Source organism: Bombina bombina, chromosome 6, assembly GCF_027579735.1.
Source record: "Bombina bombina isolate aBomBom1 chromosome 6, aBomBom1.pri, whole genome shotgun sequence".
NCBI lineage: Eukaryota > Metazoa > Chordata > Amphibia > Anura > Bombinatoridae > Bombina > Bombina bombina.
Genome location: NC_069504.1, coordinates 778,965,333 through 778,988,487, shown reverse-complemented (window position 1 = coordinate 778,988,487; position 23,155 = coordinate 778,965,333). Strand labels below are relative to the sequence as shown.

The 23,155-nt window shown below is 39.3% G+C and overlaps 1 protein-coding gene across 1 annotated transcript in view; it reads right to left on the bottom strand.

Annotated features, from left to right (window-relative positions):
- Positions 1 to 23,155, bottom strand: part of DDHD2 (DDHD domain containing 2) — a 658,501-nt gene that overhangs the window by 597,161 nt on the left and 38,185 nt on the right. The window lies entirely within an intron of this gene.

Genomic DNA, 23,155 nt, shown 5'->3' with positions numbered 1-23,155 from the left:
TGCGCTCTCTCTCTCCCCCTCTCTTTTGCAATCTCTCCCCCTCTCTTTTGCTCTGTCTCTCCATCCCTCTCTTTTGCTCTGTCTCTCCATCCCTCTCTTTTGCTCTCCCTCCCCCCTCTCTTTTGATGTCTCTCTCCCCTCTCTTCTGCTCTTCCTCCTCTCTTTAGCTCTTTCCTATCTCTTTTTGTCTCTCCCCCTTGCCTCTCTGTTGCGCCGACCGCCGTCCCCAACCGTGCCCCGTCATGCCCACGGACCCCGGTCCCACCCTGCCACGCCCACTTTTGCCACAAACAGCATGGATTGTCAGGTAAGGCCAGGGGTGTTTGTCCTTGTGCTGTCTCTATTGCAAATGACAGCTTCGGACAAACACACTTGGCCTTTTATATAATAGGATATTCCTGTAATTGAGAAACAGAATATTTTAAATATGAAATGAAACTGCATTCCATTGCCTGTTGTCCCCCCGGTGTTTAATGCAGGAATTGCAACCAAAGGGTATTTTAAATTGTCAGGGGATTTAAAATTACTATATGCATTTCCAAGGGCCAATGAGAGGTAAGCTCCGACTAAGAGCGTACCCAAAATTTCACTGAATGATTAGAAAAGAGGTGGATTTTATCAGAGATAAAAACTCTTGCACAGGAGGTAATAGGGCAATGCTGGTCAATGCTCAATGCTGCTGCTTACCTTGTCTTACTGACTTAACTTGCTGCCTTGGAGATACATAGAGTTTTGTAAAAAAAAATAAAAAAAATAAATTGGGCCTAACATTCACTTCCAGATATGTGAAACAAATGGGGGAGGGGTGCGCTCAGAGATCAGAGCTGTGAGTGGGACTATCTATAATAGCTAATAGCTAATAATGTGGTTTCAATCCGTGGATTTAAATGTAAATATTTAATGTATATATTTAAAGGCTCATATTTAATGTATATATTTAAAGGCTCATTACTGGTAACCTATAATGTGTGTGGTTATCCGTGATTTAGGCAATATATATTGTGGGAGGTTCCCAGGGCCGGATTGGGCAGGCGGGATACCGGGAAAAATCCCGGTGGGCCGCCGGCCAGCAGCTCAGCTGGGTTGGCCTGGCTGCTGTCTAAAAGTATTGCAGCTTGCTTTGATATTTATATTGCTAATTGCGGCCGCGCCGGCCGGTAAGGTATCCACCAGTCCCTACAAGTTAGTACCTCCCCTCCCCACTGCTACAGCAGCATCCGTGTGTAGTTAATTGTTCTTTTATTTATTAAACTTGTAATATGGTGGTTGGTTGTGTAACTCTTACTCCTTAACCCGTCCCCCTCTCTGACCGCTGCGCTGCTGCGGCTGCCTCACTCTGACTGACTGACTCAACTACCAACTGAGTTGACTACAGTATAGTTACTGTCACTCACTTGACTGTCAGACTCAGTAGTTCCTATGGGCCGGCCGGGTCAGCAGGTGGGTGAGGGGCGGGCCCGCCAGGGCAGGTGGCTGTCACTGTTGTGATGATGTCATGACGAGCGACTCCAGTCTCACCACGCGGCTCCACGTGACATAGTGGAGGGAGCGGGAGCCTCAGCCTGGGAGCGCTGCGTCTGTGTGCTTAAGTTCGCGCCATCATCAGCACAGGAGTCACTGTCAGGACTGAGTGTCACTGAGTGAGCCAGCCAGGTCTGCACGTGGAATCACGTGCTTGGTGCACACTGGACAGTCAGAGCGTCGAGAGCAGAGTCAGACAGGCACACAGTGGGAGCAGCCAGGGACCGCCATAGTGAGGAGGGAGCCGGCCTGCAGAGCTCAAATAGGTTAGTAGTTGCAGTGTATGTGTGTAGCAGTGCTGTTAGAAATTGGTGGGGAATCGATATGTTGATAGTTGCCTTGCCTGCATTGGATTTATGCTGCAGCGTGTTTTATATGTGGGGTGAGTGATCCACCTTAAGACTAGAGAACAAAGCAGGAGGCAGTGACAGGGGAAGGGAGGGGTTTACTTCATGAGGAATTCAGGTCGGGTCTGCTGGGGATAAGGAATGTTCCATTTATACAACTACAGTCACTCTGCTCACAATGCTCAGGGCAGGCTCCGGAGCTGCACGGACACACAAGGGAAGCAGTAAAGCAGTGTGAGTTTATTTTATGCCCAAATAACATGCTGCTTAATTTGGCTGCACTTGCATCTAACTATGCATAAATGAAATCCCATATTCCTTTACTCAAGGATTAACCTCTTGTTGACTACTTGAGATGGAAGAATATAATATACATAATAAATGTTTTCTATAAATAAACATCTATGAAACTTTTTTGTTATTTTGGATTTGCCTGTTTTCATATTAGTTCAGAAGGTTAGCTTTCAGTAATGTAATTGTATCCTGGCTGAATCTTGTTTGGGGAAAAATTAAAAAAATTAAATATGTATCAGTCTTTTGCATGCAATAGCATTTTAGTTGTTGCATGTTTTTAATGTTTGAAGAAGCTCACAATTTTTTTATTAAATCCATGACACCAGTAATCAGTTTATCAAGGCATTTAGATTAAACTGTAATATGAGCTTTAGTTACATTCCAATCCCTTAAAGAGACATTTTGATGTTATAATTGCATGTACTAATTGCCAGGCATCAAACAGTACACTTACTGACAGCTGGTTCAATGTGACAGACTGACAGAGAGGGGATCTATTCTAATCCTTTCTAAGGATCAGTCTTCATTAGCCACGCAGGTACCAACCTGTGCTGGGTGATGTTGTTCAAGTATGAGTGAGTATATTGGCAAGTTTATACTTGATCACAATTCTGAAAGGGATTGGTGTCCTTATATGTATTGCAGATCATGATTATGCACTGTGACTAAAGTAGCCTAGCCATCCAGTTTCTATCACAGCAAAGCCCATATCAGAGTTGCAGCTAGTGGCTTCACATTGTGCTGCTGCTGTCCTACTGCAGATGCTTTGCTGTCTTGGATAAAACCAGGTGGCATAGTTGGCTGGGGGGCGGGGAGATGGAGGGGGCGGGGATGGAAGGGGGTGGGGTGTGGATGGAGGGGGCGGGGCAGGGCCGGTCTATACAAATTTCCAGGGCTGGTCTGATTTCCCAGTCCGGCCCTGGAGGTTCCTCAGTAGGATATGGTTCAAATTGGTGTGCAATGTGATGTGATACAAATTGGTGTATGAATACACTGTGATACAAGATAGGTGTATGACTACACTGTGATACAAATTGGTGTATGAATACACTGTGATACAAGATAGCAATGCTATAATAAAACAATATTCAAATAGCGGAGATAAGCGATATGTGATGTGCAGAAAAAAAGACAGGTGCGTATAATGAGTAAAATATATTTTACTACAAATAGATAATAAATCTGTTATACAGATATGTGTATATGTGTGAATACATCCAGGTTAGTTAAAACAAATATGCAAACAAATAAAATAAATAAAAATGAACAATTATATAAATCAAATCAAATGATGCACTGTGCCATTAATATGTCAGTAAATAGCTTGTCAGCATAGACAGAATAAACGCACTAAGGCTGGCTGATATGTTATGGACACTCTTGTCCGTACAAAATTGAGTCCTTGACAAATTATGTCCTTGAAAAGATATCACAATTGCAGTTCAGCATCAAATATAAGAGATTAAAAGTTGTGGCCACAACTATTTGTAGGGATCCAAGGAGCTAACTTCCTGTTTATGTAGCTTATAGTATCCCGTTAATGAAATCAAATTAAGCAAAGTTCTTATGATGCTCACCCCTACCGGACTACCGATATCCCTTACCTCCTCTTCCAATTCCGTGGGTTATGGGAAGGTTGTGATTGACCCGGGATGGCGTCTCCGTTCGGCGTGTTGCCGTGTAGCTGTGATGATTTGTGAGCGTCTCACCTTTGAATTTCCCGGTCAGTCCTTCCTACCCTGACGTTTACACAAAGTAGTCACGTGGTCCTCGGAGGTCCAATCGGATAGCCGGGTTGTTGGGGGAGTGGTGCAATAGCGGTTTTGTAGGGTTTTCTTGCTGGAGCCAAATTCGATCACACTAGATTATAAAAATCTACGCGTTTCAGCGCTGGGTATGCGCCTTTATCAAGACTTCCTATTCTTGTGTGTTTCCTCTGGCTCTATTTCTAGTGTTCTGGGCGTTGGAAAACTCCTCCCAAGATATCAAATGACAAGCGATATTTGTCTATGCATCTAGTAGAATTAATGGTAGTAAGAAACTGATAATATCAGAGTAAAATAATGGCACACAAGTGTCACTCTGCATATAAAACAATGACATATAAAAACAATGACATATAAAAACTTTTACTTTGAGTGACACTTGTGTGCCATTATTTTACTCTGATATTATCAGTTTCTTACTACCATTAATTCTACTAGATGCATAGACAAATATCGCTTGTCATTTGATATCTTGGGAGGAGTTTTCCAACGCCCAGAACACTAGAAATAGAGCCAGAGGAAACACACAAGAATAGGAAGTCTTGATAAAGGCGCATACCCAGCGCTGAAACGCGTAGATTTTTATAATCTAGTGTGATCAAATTTGGCTCCAGCAAGAAAACCCTACAAAACCGCTATTGCACCACTCCCCCAACAACCCGGCTATCCGATTGGACCTCCGAGGACCACGTGACTACTTTGTGTAAACGTCAGGGTAGGAAGGACTGACCGGGAAATTCAAAGGTGAGACGCTCACAAATCATCACAGCTACACGGCAACACGCCGAACGGAGACACCATCCCGGGTCAATCACAACCTTCCCATAACCCACAGAATTGGAAGAGGAGGTAAGGGATATCGGTAGTCCGGTAGGGGTGAGCATCATAAGAACTTTGCTTAATTTGATTTCATTAACGGGATACTATAAGCTACATAAACAGGAAGTTAACTCCTTGGATCCCTACAAATAGTTGTGGCCACAACTTTTAATCTCTTATATTTGATGCTGAACTGCAATTGTGATATCTTTTCAAGGACATAATTTGTCAAGGACTCAATTTGTACGGACAAGAGTGTCCATAACATATCAGCCAGCCTTAGTGCGTTTATTCTGTCTATGCTGACAAGCTATTTACTGACATATTAATGGCACAGTGCATCATTTGATTTGATCTATATAATTGTTCATTTTTATTTATTTTATTTGTTTGCATATTTGTTTTAACTAACCTGGATGTATTCACACATATACACATATCTGTATAACAGATTTATTATCTATTTGTAGTAAAATATATTTTACTCATTATACGCACCGTGACCTGTCTTTTTTTCTGCACATCACATATCGCTTATCTCCGCTATTTGAATATTGTTTTATTATAGCATTGCTATCTTGTATCACAGTGTATTCATACACCAATTTGTATCACAGTGTAGTCATACACCTATCTTGTATCACAGTGTATTCATACACCAATTTGTATCACATCACATTGCACACCAATTTGAACCATATCCTACTGAGGAACCTCCCACAATATATATTGCCTAAATCACAGATAACCACACACATTATAGGTTACCAGTAATGAGCCTTTAAATATATACATTAAATATGAGCCTTTAAATATATAAATTAAATATTTACATTTAAATCCACGGATTGAAACCACATTATTAGCTATTAGCTATTATAGATAGTCCCACTCACAGCTCTGATCTCTGAGCGCACCCCTCCCCCATTTGTTTTAGATTCCTACACTTTCTGATACTGGGAGCATATCAGAATTAGGGGCTGCCTAGTTGAGTTCTGCACATATATCACCACGCACCCTATTAGCACTTCCAGATATGTGTACACACTCTTCTATGAGAGTGAAGAGAATATATTTATTCAATATTAAGAAATTCAGAATAGCAAGTATACTAGTGTTAAATATTGTTATTAAGAAAGGATTTATGTATTGTAATGCCATAAGTTATTTGTAGTTATTATGATATATTTCAGAATTTGTTTTATTGTGGCTAAATAGGAAGTTATTTCATGCTAGATTAAGTATATGTTGAATTGGTAGTATTGTGTAACAATCTCTGGGTTTAAGGAAAGTGTATTAGATTATATTGGTTTGAAAATAATGAATTATATTTCCCTGGAAATCCCATTGGATTATGGGATTTAAGATAAGATTTCATTGTAAGATTTGAACATAGGTGAATACAAACGTTAAAAAAGCCATATATATTGAATTGATTAAACTTTCTGGCTATTTATAAATTATTCTAGTATAATCCCTGTGTGATATTTAATAAGCGATTCATTTTGAGTTAAGGTTAATTTATAGGAATATTTTAACAACTAGACATACATATTGGAGCATAATCAATATACTATTTCCTGCATAAATATATTCAATGTGTATATAAAGTTTAACTGGTCAGAACTTTGGAAATATTGTTACGTAAATATATAATACATTGAAGGTTACTGCTGAGATAGAAATAAATAATATTGTAACCTAGGATATCTAACACGCTGGAGGCACTGCTGTAGATCATTAAATCTTTATCACATTGATATGATATTTTTTGTAGTAAATAGAAATTATTAAAAAAAAGAATAATTTTTGGCGATATTAAAAAAAAATGTATTTTTCAATTTTTAAAATTATATTGGCAATTTAAGTTAAATAAATACTAAGCCAAAATAATAATGCCTGTTACAAGAAGCGACTCAATTTAATCTCTACCCAATATTGAAATATGTTCCCCAAAATTGTCCATTAGTCAGGCAGAATGACTTAAAACTAAAGCCATTACTCAGTAAAAATAGATTAAATATTAGGGGAGAATTAGACGCTTATATTAAGATTCTTAAGATTAAGGCCAAAAATATTTCAAATAATATGTAGTGTGGCGAAAGTGAAGTATTTCAAGGGTTATTGAAACTTAGTCAGCCTCAAAAACCCAAAAAGCACAATGAAATAGTCTTCAAAGCTTGGGGTCTGTTCCTCTATGTGAACGATGAAATGTCCAGTCAGATTGAAGGACAGAACTCACAATTGGAGCAACTGAGGGATGAAAATTATTCCTTAAGACTAGGTGAAGAAGATGTAGAACAAGTCCAGGATAACATTAATGCACTTGCCCAGAGACATGGCCACCTTACAAAAGCATAACCAAAAATTAGCAGCCAAAATAGAAAGCTTGAATGAACAACTCGCAGAGAGCCAATAAGAATTTTTTTTATTAAGAGAAAAATATCGTCAGGCTGAAACCCAGCACCAGAAAAAGCTAAATTAACTAAAAAGGCAGAATAGCAATAAAAATCCCCCCTCCATTAGTGATGAAAATAATACAGAAAATATGAAATCCCTAAAAGAATTTGTGAGAGGTGAAATACAAGGTATAAGAGAAGAATTTAAACAAAGGACCCTGATGTTTTAAACTTAGGGAATTTCTATACTTCAGAGGAAGAGGGCAGTTATTAAAGTGAGTAAGAGGGCGGAGCCAGCTACCCAAATAGCCCATATAATAATAATAATAATAATACACATAAGGAATCTCCCCATAGTAAAGATAGGGCAGATAGGGGTGCGCCCCAGCCCTAATAATAAGGTCCCTAGGAGAACCCAAGACGTACCTAATAAGGTGTATGACACCCCTAAGATAATTACATTCTTAAGCAGTGCAGTACCTGTATTCTCCAAATAGGGGACCACTTCTATAATCGATCGCTTAGAAGCTTTTGAAAATGCTTTGTCTATATTAAATGTTAATAGTGACCAGTCTAAAATTAAATTTCTGCCATGGGTATTTGAAGGCAAATATCGTACGTTTTTTTATTTCACTAAAATATATAAATATTAATTATTGGAGTGAAATAAAGCAACAGTGCAAATGGGAGTTTGGGCAGTATGGTTGCGCCACCACTGCTAAAGCAGCTGTATATAATTTAAAATGTGGTGCAAATCAAAGCCCAATCAAATTCCTTTCTACACTAAAAGGTGCTTAAAGTATGGCATAAAACAATCCCAAATTTGAAAGCTCAGAATTTGTCAATTTATTTTGTGAAGCATTACTGTCAGGGTGCCAGGAATCAGACTGAGACGAGAAGTGCAAAAATAATCACACCTTTATTAATAGCAAAAAATAATAAAAAGTCCACAAGTCAAATAACAAGCCAGGAATCAAAACCAGAACTGGTAGTCAGACGAGCCGAGTCAGGAGCCAAAGCGAATAGTCAGATGAGCCGCAATCAGGAACAAGGAAAACAGCAGAGTCGGGAACAAGCCAGGGATCAGGAACCAGGAAGGACGTCAGGCAGCCAGGTAATACACAGGAACTCTCACAAACAGGTCTCAGACAAAGCATACTGAACAGAGGCCCTTTAAATAATAAGTTATGACATAACAATTCTGAGACTGCATCCTGTCTCACATGGATGATGCACAGCAGTTTGGCCATAAAAGTGCAGGAATTGAGCAGCATCCCTCACAATGCACCATAGTCAGGAAGAGAGGTGAGTAAAATGGCTGCCAGCAGCACATGGCAAACACAACAGGGAAAAAACCCTGACAATTACCCTCACACATCAAAGTAAATTTGGCTAGAGACTTTGATTTTAACTGTTCATTGGATTTGCTGGTCAGAGAGAGTATAAAATTATACTCTATTCAGAAGTTCAGTGAACAGGGGGTTAAAAGAGAGCAAAGGCCCAACCCTAAAATTCTGGCAGAAACTAGGGTGTCACCTAGCCCCTCAATTTTGAATCTAAAAAGAAAACTTATGCGGAAGTGGCCAGAGGAAACCAGCCTTCCCACAAAGTTTTGAGTCTGTCCCTCCCCCACCAAGCGCTGAGGTGCAGAATCCACAGGCTTATAGAAGGGAATATATTCAAAATGGGGGGCATACCCAGATAAATAGGTATCCCCAAAGAGATGAATACCCACAAGGTAATCGGTATCCCCGTATAAGTAGATACCATAAGTGGCACAGGATAACAAGACATCCCAATTAAATAGTGCACCCCAGGATATTAATGCCAGACAAGTTGAACCCCAAAGACAACCGTGTCAAGATAGACAAAATAGCTATGATTCTGAGGGATACCAAGGATCCAGGAATCAATACCCTGGGGCATCAATAAAATTGGTCCATGGGTAGAAATAGCTTGTATAATCAAGTCGGTTAACTAGGTACCCAAATTATCTGAACAATTTGCTAATATGAATCAAGCTCTGACGGATCAGCAACCTAATAATCCTTTTTTTTAGGGGTACAGCCAGTGGCCAACAGTTGGCCACAGGCACAGTCATAAATACTCAGGCATTACCTGAGAAAGAGGGGCGAGAAACACCAAAGGGGATAATAAATGTTAGTAATGATACTAATCAAATTCTATCCCTACAGCCCAGCAACAGAAGGCCTAACTGTGATGACAGGTATCCCCAGTCTGGAAGTACTAATAATTCTCCTCTTTTGCAGTTGTCCCTAAGCCTTATTCCCACAGGTGGACGTGCAGAGCAATCCTCACCTGGAGAAGGGAGCCCTGACTGCGACGCAATATGCAGGAAACCCGTTATTCCTGTTACAGAGGAGACGGTGGGTAAGGATTATGCCGTATCATGTAACGTGGCTGATTAAGGTAACTCGTGGCGAAGCCCACAAATGTGTAAACATACTAATTTTATGTGAAACTGAGGGGAGATATTATGTATTAGCTGAGCTCTACGATTCAGTTACCAACCCTATCATGGGATTAACTGATACTGGATCTCAGGCAACTATTTTATCCCACTATGTATTACACACAGCTAAATGAGCTAAACAAGCCTAAACTCAGGGAATTTGATGGTTCATTAATAGGTGTTTGGGGTGACTCTCTCAAGGTCTGGAGCACTGCATGGTTAAAGCTAAAACTGGGAAACCGGGTAATAAGACACCCTGTCATAGTAGATCTGCCAAATGATCGTTTAATAATTAAGTACCGTAATTGCTTGCATAAATAATATTATTTGGTCACAAGTTAAAAGACCTATTAATTATGAGCGGGCCAGCATACCTCACACCAGACATAACTGTCATGTGGTGGAAGAGAAGCCGTCAAAATTCATTTCAGGAATAGCTCTGTACCTGAAATAACGGTCCTTCAAATAGATAATCAGACTCCCCTAAGTGGCTCTCATGGTCATACCATTACATTTTCAACTGGTAAAATAGCCTAGACGGCGATGTATTAACCATATCTCTACACAAAGGAGATCCTAAATTCCCTAAAGGGGGGCGATCACTCAATTCCTTACAGAAATTGAGAAAATTAAGGTTGATTTATTTATCCCTATGCAAGTGCATGACCTTGGAAAAACCAAGTATGCTAAATTAAACTTAAAACAGGAAGCTAGCTATATAAGCGAAGGCTTATTAGCACAGATAACTGAGCCTAAAGTAATTAAATATCTTTCTCCCCAAGATCACTGGGTCCATGACCTAGTTGATAACTCTGAGAGCTATAACATTATAGCTAAGTGTTTATTATCTAGCTCCATAGGTAATACATCAACAAAACACCTGTTTTTAGTTTTGAATAATCCCCATGATCAAATATGTATTGGCAATGATCTCTTGCATAGATATGCCATACAAATAGATTTGATTAACCTTTGCCTTTGCAGGTTAAAAGGGGACCCTGAAGTATTTCAGGATGAAAATGCAGCCCTGGAATTAAACCAGCAAATGCCATATGCTGTGAATATGCAGGTGTAACAATGTTGTAATCCGTGCTGGGGCTGATAATTTCTCTTACCCTTACAGGTAAAAAGGGGTCAGAAGTTAAAAACTTCTGAAGCACTAATTTGCATCTCCCAGAGAACGCAAAATATGGGTAATAACAATGACCCATACTCCTATGGTAAATCTTAGAAATATTCCAATACATGGTGTTGTGCATAACATGACCACATAGGATATCACCTTATCCAAGGGAACTACCATAGGATATGCTCTGGAATGCAGTTAGTATACTTTTGGATTCCAAAATAATGTAATTGGGCTAATACCTGAAAGGTACTTAACTGAAGAACAGTTAATAGAACAATCCTTTGCATCCATGCCAGAATGATTGTTTACAATTCAATCTATTTACCCTTTCAGCTCAAAGGAAGGCATCTGTAAAATTGAAGAAGCCTCCCTGGTATTTGATTAGCCGATCATAGAACAAGAATACCCCAATACACAGAGTCATGGGGATAATCTAAATTATAATCAAGGGGACCTCACATCTAGGCTTGAAGAAGCTTATGAGATAGGACAGCCTGAAATCTTTCCAGGATTTCAGCAAACAGTCGAAGAGCAAATCTCCTTAGCTAATGGCTGTTCCAGTAATGATGAACGCCAACTGCTATGAGAACTCCTGATGGAGTACAAGGATATCTTTGCTAGGGATTCGTATGACTGTGGGACTACAGACTTACACATTGCAAGAATCCAAACAGATCCCAATGCACCACCTGTATTTTTTAAACAAAACTTTTTCCCCCATTAGAAATAAAATGTAGTGATTGCGAAAAAGCCCTCTTAGCTACTGTATGGGCTCTACAAAATTTCCGCAGCTATATACAGGGTGAGAAAATTATTGTAGAAACGGCCCACCAGCCTTTGCTATAGCTGCAAAGTGAGAGAATAAGAGATAGGAACCTGTCCAATAGCTGCATAACAGCTTGGACTCTTTCCTTACAAGGCTGGCCTTTAGAAATTCGCTATAAGCAAAATAAAAAGAATCCAGTCGCACAGGGGCTTCCTGAGCTCCATGACTGTACTGCTAAGGATCATGGGAAAGAGTTATTAGAAGATGATTTCCTGGAGGAACAATTGCTTTCCTCATATAAAATATACGAGGACCACTGTCAAACATTACCTTCGGTATATGTTGATGGTTGTTCTCACCACGCCACTATTGATTAGTCGCTGGCATTGGTATAACTTGGGCAAATGGATTCCCAAATATTTCCGTAGGTTTCAACATTGGACCGAGATCCAGTCAAGTTGCAAATCTGTTGTTCTAAAAACCTTTGAGATGGTTATTGAACAAGGTATTCATGAATTTGTTATCATTACTGACTCAAATTATGTGCGTGACAGTTTTGTTGAATACCTGCCAACTTGGAAAAGAAATGGCATGCAGAAAACTAACAACAAACCAGTCAAACATGGTAATTTGTTCTGCCAGATTGATAAATTAGTACTGTCCAATGGTTTAACCATACACTGGAAAAAGACCAAAGTTAATTCCAGGATTCTAGGTCCTGATAAGGAAGGCAATGATCTTGCAGATTCAGGTTTAGATGAAAATAAACTAAATAAGACACGTTCAAATATCGATAAAAAACAATATGAAGCTATAAAAAGACTAGAAAAGAACAAAAACATTATAGTCAAACCGGCAGACAAAGGAGGGGGCATAGTGATTCTAGATAAAGTGAAATACACAGACATGGCATATACTTTACTGAACGATAATAAGACATATAAAACACTAAACAAAGATCCCACCCCTATCTACAAAAAAGAACTAGATGCATTTCTCTTAAAAGCCAATGAATCAGGCATTCTGAATGATAAAGAATATGCCTTTCTGTCAATAAAGTTTCCAAAAATACCACTTTTTTATTGTCTACCCAAGATACACAAAAGTCTTATTTCTCCCCCAGGCCGCCCTATAATATCAGGGATTGGCTCACTTACGGCAAATTTATCGCAATATGTAGACCAATACCTACAAAAATATGTAGTAAGTCTCCCCTCATATCTAAAAGACTCTACAGAAGTTTTAAATATATTACAAAATTTAGAATGGGAAAGTGATTATATTTTGGCCACATGTGATGTGTCGGCACTTTATACATGTATAGAACATCTTAAAGGTTTAGAAGCAGTCGAATTCTAACTAAATAAAGATCACTCCCTACCCAAAGAGCAAAAAGAATTCATTATAGAGAGTATTAAGTTTATCCTCAACCACAACTTTTTTGTTTTTGAAGAAAAAATTTTCGTTCAGCAATGTGGCACAGCAATGGGAACCAGGTTTGCTCCCAGCTATGCCAATTTATTTATGGGTCTCTGGGAACATATTTTTCTAGACTCCATAGATCTGGGAGCAAACCTGGTTCTCTACAAGAGGTATATAGACGATATTCTGATAGTGTGGAAAGGGGAAATAGAAGAACTAGACTGGTTTATATCTCGCATGAATAACAATTTAAACAATCTAAAATTCACCTATACCAGCAGCCACTCAAATATCCAATTTTTAGATTTGGATATCAGAATAGAAGCAAATAAAATCTTTACCAAAACCTATTTTAAACCTGTTGACACAAATAACTATATACATGCGACCAGTTGCCATCTAGAGAGATGGAAGGACAATATTCCGAAAAGTCAATTCACTAGGATACGAAAGAACTGTAACAACGAGGAAGATTATTTACAACAGTCAAATATTTTAATAAATAGATTTACAGAGCGGGGATACAAAAAAGAAGTAATAGAAGCAGAAATGCTTATGTGTAAAGATAAACCAAGGGAAAAACTGCTCAATACACACAAAATAGATAAGCTAAAAAATGGAGACATTTTTCTTCCATTTATAACACAATTTAATTGCAATAAAGAGATCATAGAAAGAATAATGAAAAAGCACTGGCCCATCCTGAAAAAAGACACATTTTTGGGTTCATCTCTACCTGAATATCCAAAAATAATATATAAAAAATCAAAAAATCTAAAAGAACATGTTAGTACCTACAGATCTAAAAAAGAAATCAAATATGAAAGACCAAAAAGACCTATGGGGAAGGGACGTGCAAGGATTTTTTCCATGCTGTACTTGCAAGGCCTGCAAATATGCCACAAAAAGAAAGTCTATTAGATCCACAACAACAGGCAAAGAATTCCACATAAAAGGGACCCATAGATGTACTGACAAACATATTATATATCTACTAGAATGTAGCTGTGGAACCCAGTATGTAGGTGAGTCGGATAGAACAGCTCGGGACCGTATTAGAGAACATATCTCATCCATTGAACATATGAATGATGATAGAAATAAAGAACTCCCAGTACCGAAACATTTCAAAACATGCAATAATGGAAATTTGAAACATTTCAGCTATACCATTATAGATAAACTGAAGAGAAATTGGAGAGGAGGGAATACAACTCATGCCCTCCTAAGATTAGAGGCCAAATGGATCTTTGATCTAGATACCCTAACTCCTAAAGGCATGAATTTAGAGTTCAATCTAGGGAGTTTTCTGCATGAATAAAGTATCTATATTATTTTCTATATAATAAATAAGACATAGTTTGAACTTCTAGTCCTCTGATGGACGTCTAGGGATTAAATTTGTTCTACACTAACTGTCATTTGAAGACAATATATAATATAGTTCAATATAATGAAATATATAATACAGTTTAATATTTTGAGTTATGTACTTCTAACTATAAAACTTTAAGTTATAAAATTTAAATCATAAGACTTTTAATATGTAGTTATAGGCTCAATGAACAGATCTTTTAATCAATTTTTTAATAAAAAATTAAAAAAATCGATGTATAAATTCATAACGATCCATTATTAAATTATTAAATTTACACGTACAAAAATACCCCCTCTATAATCTATCTGTTTTATATAGACTAAATAGCAGCATTTAATGTTTTTAATGTTTTTACCTTTTTTCCCTATTAATGTTTTTACCTTTTTTCCCTATCTATGTAAGTTTTGAGAAAAGCCAAAAATATAATTGGCTTATAAGCAATGTCGCCTCCAAAAATCAGCAAAAACTTTGCAGGCAAAAAGTATACTATTTTACACTTCTATATATGACATTTTTTTATAAGACACATTATTATAAGATACGTTTTTAAATATGACTTTCCCCCACTCGTAAAATGTACACACATACTGTTTTCTTTTTTTAGCTGTAATATATTAATCAGTTTTTGTATCATTAGCCATATATGATTATAACGATAATTGCCCATTTCCCATAGATGTTAGCCTTTTGACAATAAATAAGGAGGTGCTTACATACGTCAAGCTATAAGCTCTGCTATATAAAGACCAAGACGGACACGGAGCAAATCAGAAGTTTGAGAAAGGTCCACGACCGAAACGCGTTACTTCTTTTTAGCCAATTTGAGCCACCGTAGTCTGTGACGTCAGACTACCATCAGCAGGAAAAAGACCGGACAAAAATTACTCTGCTTCCAGACGCGGAAGCCCCACAATAACGCCACAACAGTCCTGTATGCTGCTCGAATTTCAAAGTGGTAACCTGGCTTTACCATAAAGGACAAGGAAAGAAAGAAATAAGGTATTATATTCACAACCTGACAGATGCTTCCTTGAAAAAAGCAGCTTAAGGTAACCTGGTATTACCTGAACTTCGGATTACTTCACTTGCGTTTACTATAGGATTGAACTACAAAACAGACTTTGAGTCTGATCTTACAAGGTACTTTTAATATTAAAAGGAGACGGCACTGAAAATTTCACTTGCCCAACATTTTGCATATGCCAACACTCTTTATCTGTGCACAGAAAAGAACTTTTTTAAAACTTCAGATCCACTTTACAGTTCTATCACAATTGTGTTTGAAATGGCTATTCTTTATACTAAATTTTAGTTACATTGTTCTAGCTTTATTAACTTAGCTTTATTAACTTTACCTTTTAACCTAAGCTCTATTTACATTGCTTTTTTGCACAACTGTCTACTACATGAATTTAGGTGTATTCAATCTATAGCTGTTTAGCTTACACTATTTTAGTTTATAATATATTTTTAGCACACACATCTTTAGTTTATACACCTTTAGCTGACACATTTTATAGTTTACACTTTAAACCTCAATCAAATCCACTGCACTCATTACACCTGTTGTATACTAACCGCATCTGTTGTTATAATAACCCCACTAACTATACTAACATACTAATTATATGTGCTGTGTATACTAACTATATCCTCTGCTCAGTACACTCACCTCACCTATATTTTATCTCTTTATCTTTTTGCCTCTGTTATTTTTGCCGAATATATTTTAATATATCAGCTTTTTAATACAAATTCAATTAAATTCAATTTTCAATCAATTTTTTAATAAAAATTTTTAAAAATAAATTGTCATAGAATATATTTTAATCATCTCTTTTATCAATAATAAATATTAGCTTATATCTAACATATTTTATGTCCTGAGTGATTATTTCCATATATTCAGTGTCACCTCAAATGTTTTAGCTTTAGGACCACATAACCTGGCCTTTAGCGCAGGAAGACTATTCATATAGATTCATTAGCCAAACAAGGAGCTGTAACTGGAGAGCTCCTTAATATTGACCACTTAATGGGTGCAATTCAGGTAGAAGCCATTACCAGAAAACAGGCTAAACAACAAAATAAACCTAACCTGGTACAATGGAGTCAGGAATCTACTAGTGAGGACCTGATCACTAGTGAGAGAGAAGACCCAATTATAGGTATCTTCTATAGACATATAGGAAATCCTGAAAACGGCTCCATCTCAATAGAGGACTGTATTGGTAAGGAAGATCTGCCACTAGTGTTGGTGTAGAGCGTTACAACCAGTCCATTGTGAAAATCCTCAAAAAGTTTGTGAGTGAAACAGGTAAGCACTGGGATGTAAAATTACCTCTATTCCTAATGGCATTAAGAGCAACTCCAAGTAGTGCAACTAAGATGTCACCTTTTGATTGATGACTGGTAGAAGAATGGTTCTACCTCAACATTTACTGTACCGTACATCAGACCAGAACTTAACTGCTGCTACTATACATCAATATGTGGAAAACTTAAGAAAGCATCTGCAATATGCTTTTCCATTTGCTCAAAGGAACATAGAAAAGGCTGCAACTGCTGCTAAAACGTATTATGATCTCAAAATTTCCAAAAAACATAATTTATGCTTACCTGATAAATTCCTTTCTCCTGTAGTGTAGTCAGTCCACGGGTCATCATTACTTCTGGGATATTAACTCCTCCCCAACAGGAAGTGCAAGAGGATCACCCAAGCAGAGCTGCTATATAGCTCCTCCCCTCTACGTCACACCCAGTCATTCGACCGAGAACCAAACGAGAAAGGAGAAACTATAGGGTGCAGTGGTGACTGGAGTATAATTTAAAAATTTTAGACCTGCCATAAAAAACAGGGCGGGCCGTGGACTGACTACACTACAGGAGAAAGGAATTTATCAGGTAAGCATAAATTATGTTTTCTCCTGTTAAGTGTAGTCAGTCCACGGGTCATCATTACTTCTGGGATACCAATACCAAAGCTAAAGTACACGGATGACGGGAGGGACAGGCAGGATCTTTATACGGAAGGGACCACTGCCTGAAGAACCTTTCTCCCAAAAACAGCCTCCGAAGAAGCAAAAGTGTCAAATTTGTAAAATTTGGAAAAAGTATGAAGAGAAGACCAAGTTGCAGCCTTGCAAATCTGTTCAACAGAGGCCTCGTTCTTAAAGGCCCAAGTGGAAGCCACAGCTCTAGTGGAATGAGCTGTAATTCTTTCAGGAGGCTGCTGTCCAGCAGTCTCATAGGCTAAACGTATTATGCTACGAAGCCAAAAAGAGAGAGAGGTAGCAGAAGCTTTTTGACCTCTCCTCTGTCCAGAATAAACGGCAAACAGGGAAGAAGTTTGGCGAAAATCTTTAGTTGCCTGTAAATAAAATTTCAGGGCACGGACTACATCTAGATTATGCAGAAGTCGTTCCTTCTTTGAAGAAGGATTAGGACACAATGATGGCACAACAATCTCTTGATTGATATTCTTGTTAGTGACAACCTTAGGTAAGAACCCAGGTTTAGTACGCAGAACTACCTTATCTGAATGAAAAATCAGATACGGAGAATCACAATGTAAGGCTGATAACTCAGAGACTCTACGAGCCGAGGAAATAGCCATTAAAAACAGAACTTTCCAAGATAACAGCTTGATATCAATGGAATGAAGGGGTTCAAACGGAACACCCTGTAAAACATTAAGAACTAAATTTAAGCTCCATGGTGGAGCAACAGTTTTAAACACAGGCTTAATCCTTGCCAAAGCCTGGCAAAAAGCCTGAACGTCTGGAACTTCTGACAGACGTTTGTGTAAAAGAATGGACAGAGCTGAGATCTGTCCCTTTAAGGAACTAGCAGATAAACCCTTTTCTAAACCCTCTTGTAGAAAAGACAATATCCTAGGAATCCTAACCTTACTCCATGAGTAACTCTTGGATTCGCACCAATGTAAGTATTTACGCCATATTTTATGGTAAATCTTTCTGGTAACAGGTTTCCTAGCCTGTATTAAGGTATCAATAACTGACTCCGAAAAACTACGCTTTGATAAAATCAAGAATTCAATTTCCAAGCAGTCAGCTTCAGAGAAATAGATTTTGATGTTTGAAAGGACCCTGAATTAGAAGGTCCTGTCTCAGAGGCAGAGACCAAGGTGGACAGGATGACATGTCCACTAGATCTGCATACCAGGTCCTGCGTGGCCACGCAGGCGCTATTAGAATTACTGATGCTCTTTCCTGTTTGATCCTGGCAATCAATCGAGGAAGCATCGGGAAGGGTGGAAACACATAGGCCATCCCGAAGGTCCAAGGTGCTGTCAAAGCATCTACCAGGACCGCTCCCGGGTCCCTGGACCTGGACCCGTAACAAGGAAGCTTGGCGTTCTGGCGAGACGCCATGAGATCTATCTCTGGTTTGCCCCAAAGTCGAAGTATTTGGGCAAAGACCTCCGGATGAAGTTCCCACTCCCCCGGATGAAAAGTCTGACGACTTAGGAAATCCGCCTCCCAGTTCTCCACTCCAGGAATGTGGATCGCTGACAGGTGGCAAGAGTGAGACTCTGCTCAGCGAATTATCTTTGAAACTTCCATCATCGCTAGGGAGCTTCTTGTCCCTCCTTGATGGTTGATGTAAGCTACAGTCGTGATGTTGTCCGACTGAAACCTGATGAACCCCCGAGTTGTTAACAGAGGCCAAGCCAGAAGGGCATTGAGAACTGCTCTCAATTCCAGAATGTTTATTGGAAGGAGACTCTCCTCCTGAGTCCATGATCCCTGAGCCTTCAGGGAATTCCAGACATCGCCCCAACCTAGTAGGCTGGCGTCTGTTGTTACAATTGTCCAATCTGGTCTGCTGAATGGCATCCCCCTGGACAGATGTGGCCGAGAAAGCCACCATAGAAGAGAATTTCTGGTCTCTTGATCCAGATTCAGAGTAGGGGACAAATCTGAGTAATCCCCATTCCACTGACTTAGCATGCACAATTGCAGCGGTCTGAGATGTAGGCGTGCAAAGGGTACTATGTCCATTGCCGCTACCATTAAGCCGATTACCTCCATGCATTGAGCCACTGACGGGTGTTGAATGGAATGAAGGACACGGCAAGCATTTTGAAGCTTTGTTAACCTGTCTTCTGTCAGGTAAATCTTCATTTCTACAGAATCTATAAGAGTCCCCAAGAAGGGAACTCTTGTGAGTGGTAAGAGAGAACTCTTCTCTTCGTTCACCTTCCACCCATGCGACCTTAGAAATGCCAGTACTAACTCTGTATGAGACTTGGCAGTTTGAAAGCTTGACGCTTGTATCAGAATGTCGTCTAGGTACGGAGCCACCGAAATTCCTCGCGGTCTTAGTACCGCCAGAAGAGAGCCCAGAACCTTTGTGAAGATTCTTGGAGCCGTAGCCAACCCGAATGGAAGAGCTACAAACTGGTAATGCCTGTCTAGGAAGGCAAACCTTAGATACCGGTAATGATCTTTGTGAATCGGTATATGAAGGTAGGCATCCTTTAAATCCACTGTGGTCATGTACTGACCCTTTTGGATCATGGGTAAGATTGTCCGAATAGTTTCCATTTTGAACGATGGAACTCTTAGGAATTTGTTTAGGATCTTTAAATCCAAGATTGGTCTGAAGGTTCCTTCTTTCTTGGGAACCACAAATAGATTTGAGTAAAACCCCTGTCCGTGTTCCGACCGCGGAACCGGATGGATCACTCCCATTAGTAAAAGATCTTGTACACAGCGTAGAAACGCCTCTTTCTTTATCTGGTTTGTTGACAACCTTGAAAGATGAAATCTCCCTTTTGGGGGAGAGGCTTTGAAGTCCAGAAGATATCCCTGAGATATGATCTCTAACGCCCAGGGATCCTGGACATCTCTTGCCCAAGCCTGGGCGAAGAGAGAAAGTCTGCCCCCCACTAGATCCGTTCCCGGATCGGGGGCCCTCACTTCATGCTGTCTTAGGGGCAGCAGCAGGTTTTCTGGCCTGCTTGCCCTTGTTCCAGGACTGGTTAGGTTTCCAGCCTTGTCTGTAGCGAGCAACAGCTCCTTCCTGTTTTGGTGCAGAGGAAGTTGATGCTGCTCCTGCCTTGAAGTTACGAAAGGCACGAAAATTAGACTGTCTAGCCCTAGGTTTGGCTCTGTCTTGAGGCAGGGCATGGCCTTTACCTCCTGTAATGTCAGCGATAATTTCTTTCAAACCGGGCCCGAATAAGGTCTGCCCTTTGAAAGGTATGTTAAGTAATTTAGATTTAGAAGTAACATCAGCTGACCAGGATTTTAGCCACAGCGCTCTGCGCGCCTGAATGGCGAATCCGGAATTCTTAGCCGTAAGTTTAGTTAAATGTACTACGGCATCAGAAATAAATGAATTAGCTAGCTTAAGGGTTTTAAGCTTGTGTGTAATCTCATCTAATGGAGCTGAGTCAAGGGTCTCTTCCAGAGACTCAAACCAAAATGCTGCTGCAGCCGTGACAGGCGCAATGCATGCAAGGGGTTGCAATATAAAACCTTGTTGAACAAACATTTTCTTAAGGTAACCCTCTAACTTTTTATCCATTGGATCTGAAAAGGCACAGCTATCCTCCACCGGGATAGTGGTACGCTTAGCTAAAGTAGAAACTGCTCCCTCCACCTTAGGGACCGTTTGCCATAAGTCCCGTGTGGTGGCGTCTATTGGAAACATCTTTCTGAATATAGGAGGGGGTGAGAAAGGCACACCGGGTCTATCCCACTCCTTAGTAACAATTTCAGTAAGTCTCTTAGGTATAGGAAAAACGTCAGTACTCGACGGTACCGCAAAATATTTATCCAACCTACACATTTTCTCTGGTATTGCAACTGTGTTACAATCATTCAGAGCCGCTAACACCTCCCCTAGTAATACACGGAGGTTTTCCAGCTTAAACTTAAAATTTGAAATGTCTGAATCCAGTTTATTTGGATCAGATCCGTCACCCGCAGAATGAAGCTCTCCGTCCTCATGTTCTGCAAATTGTGACGCAGTATCTGACATGGCCCTAATATTATCAGTGCACTCTGTTCTCACCCCAGAGTGATCTCGCTTACCTCTAAGTTCTGGTAATTTAGACAAAACTTCAGTCATAACATTAGCCATGTCCTGTAGTGTGATTTGTAATGGCCGCCCTGAAGTACTCGGCGTTACAATATCACGCACCTCCCGAGCGGGAGATGCAGGTACTGACACGTGAGGCAAGTTAGTCGGCATAACTTCCCCCTCGTTGTTTGGTGAATGATGTTCAATTTGTACAGAATGACTTTTATTTAAAGTAGCATCAATGCAATTAGTACATAAATTTCTATTGGGCTCCACCTTGGCTTTTGCACATATAGCACAGAGATATTCCTCCGAGTCAGACATGTTTAACAAACTAGCAATTAAACTAGCAAGCTTGGAAATACTTTTCACTCAAATTACAAGTAATATGGAAAACGCACTGTGCCTTTAAGAAGCACAGAAAAAAATTATGACAGTTGAATAACAATGAACCGGAGAATTATGAAAACCAAATTTTTCCCGGTAAAGGCATAAATTTAGCAAAGGATTGCCCCCATTAGTAATGGATAACTAACCCTTAACAGCAGAAAAAAATGTACAAAATATAAACGTTTTTTATCACAGTCAAAGCACAATCTCACAGGTCTGCTGTGAGTGATTACCTCCCTCAAAATAATTTTTGAAGACCCTTGAGCTCTGTAGAGACGATCCGGATCATGCAGGGAGAGAAACAGACTTTTGACTGAATTTTTGATGCGTAGCAAAAGAGCCAAAATAGGCCCCTCCCCCTCACACACAGCAGTGAGGGAAGTTCAGTAAACTGTCTTAAATTAAAATAAACGACAGCCAAGTGGAAAAACAGTGCCCAAAACAATTTTTCACCCAGTACCTCAGATAATTAAACAATTTAGCATGCCACCAAAAACGTTTAAAATCAAATAACATGAAATGTCATTAAACAGCCTGTTGCTAGACGTTCCCACTGCAAGTTAGGCTAAAAATTATATGCATATAGTATTATCCCAGTGAAGTGCCATTCCCCAGAATACTAAAGTGTACACATATATACATAACAGCCTGATACCAGTTGCTACTACTGCATTTAAGGCTGAACTTACATTATATCGGTATTGGCAGTATTTTCTCAGTCAATTCCATTCCTCAGAAAATAATATACTGCAACATACCTCTTTGCAGGTGAACCTGCCCGCTGTCCCCTGATCTGAAGTTTACCTCACTCCTCAGAATGGCCGAGAACAGCAAAATGAATCTTAGCTACGCCGGCTAAAATCATCCAAAAACTCAGGTAGATTCTTCTTCAAATTCTACCTGAGAAGGAACAACACACTCCGGTGCTGTTTTAAAATAACAAACTTTTGATTGAAGATATAAAAACTAAGTATAATCACCACAGTCCTCTCACACATCCTATCTATTAGTTGGGTGCAAGAGAATGACTGGGTGTGACGTAGAGGGGAGGAGCTATATAGCAGCTCTGCTTGGGTGATCCTCTTGCACTTCCTGTTGGGGAGGAGTTAATATCCCAGAAGTAATGATGACCCGTGGACTGACTACACTTAACAGGAGAAAGGAATATTAAATCAATGATAAAGTTTATCTTTATAACTTTGGAAGAGATCAGGTTAAGGAGAAGAAGTTTCTTCCATCATGGAAGGGTCCTTTTGTCATTACTGACAAAATATCTCCAGTTAGCTATAAAATAAGGATCCCTAAAAATGATACTTTTATGGATCAATGGGTCCATATTAATCAGTTGCAAGTATGCCATCCTAGGTCCCTCCCAACTCCAAGTCATAGAGGGAGAAT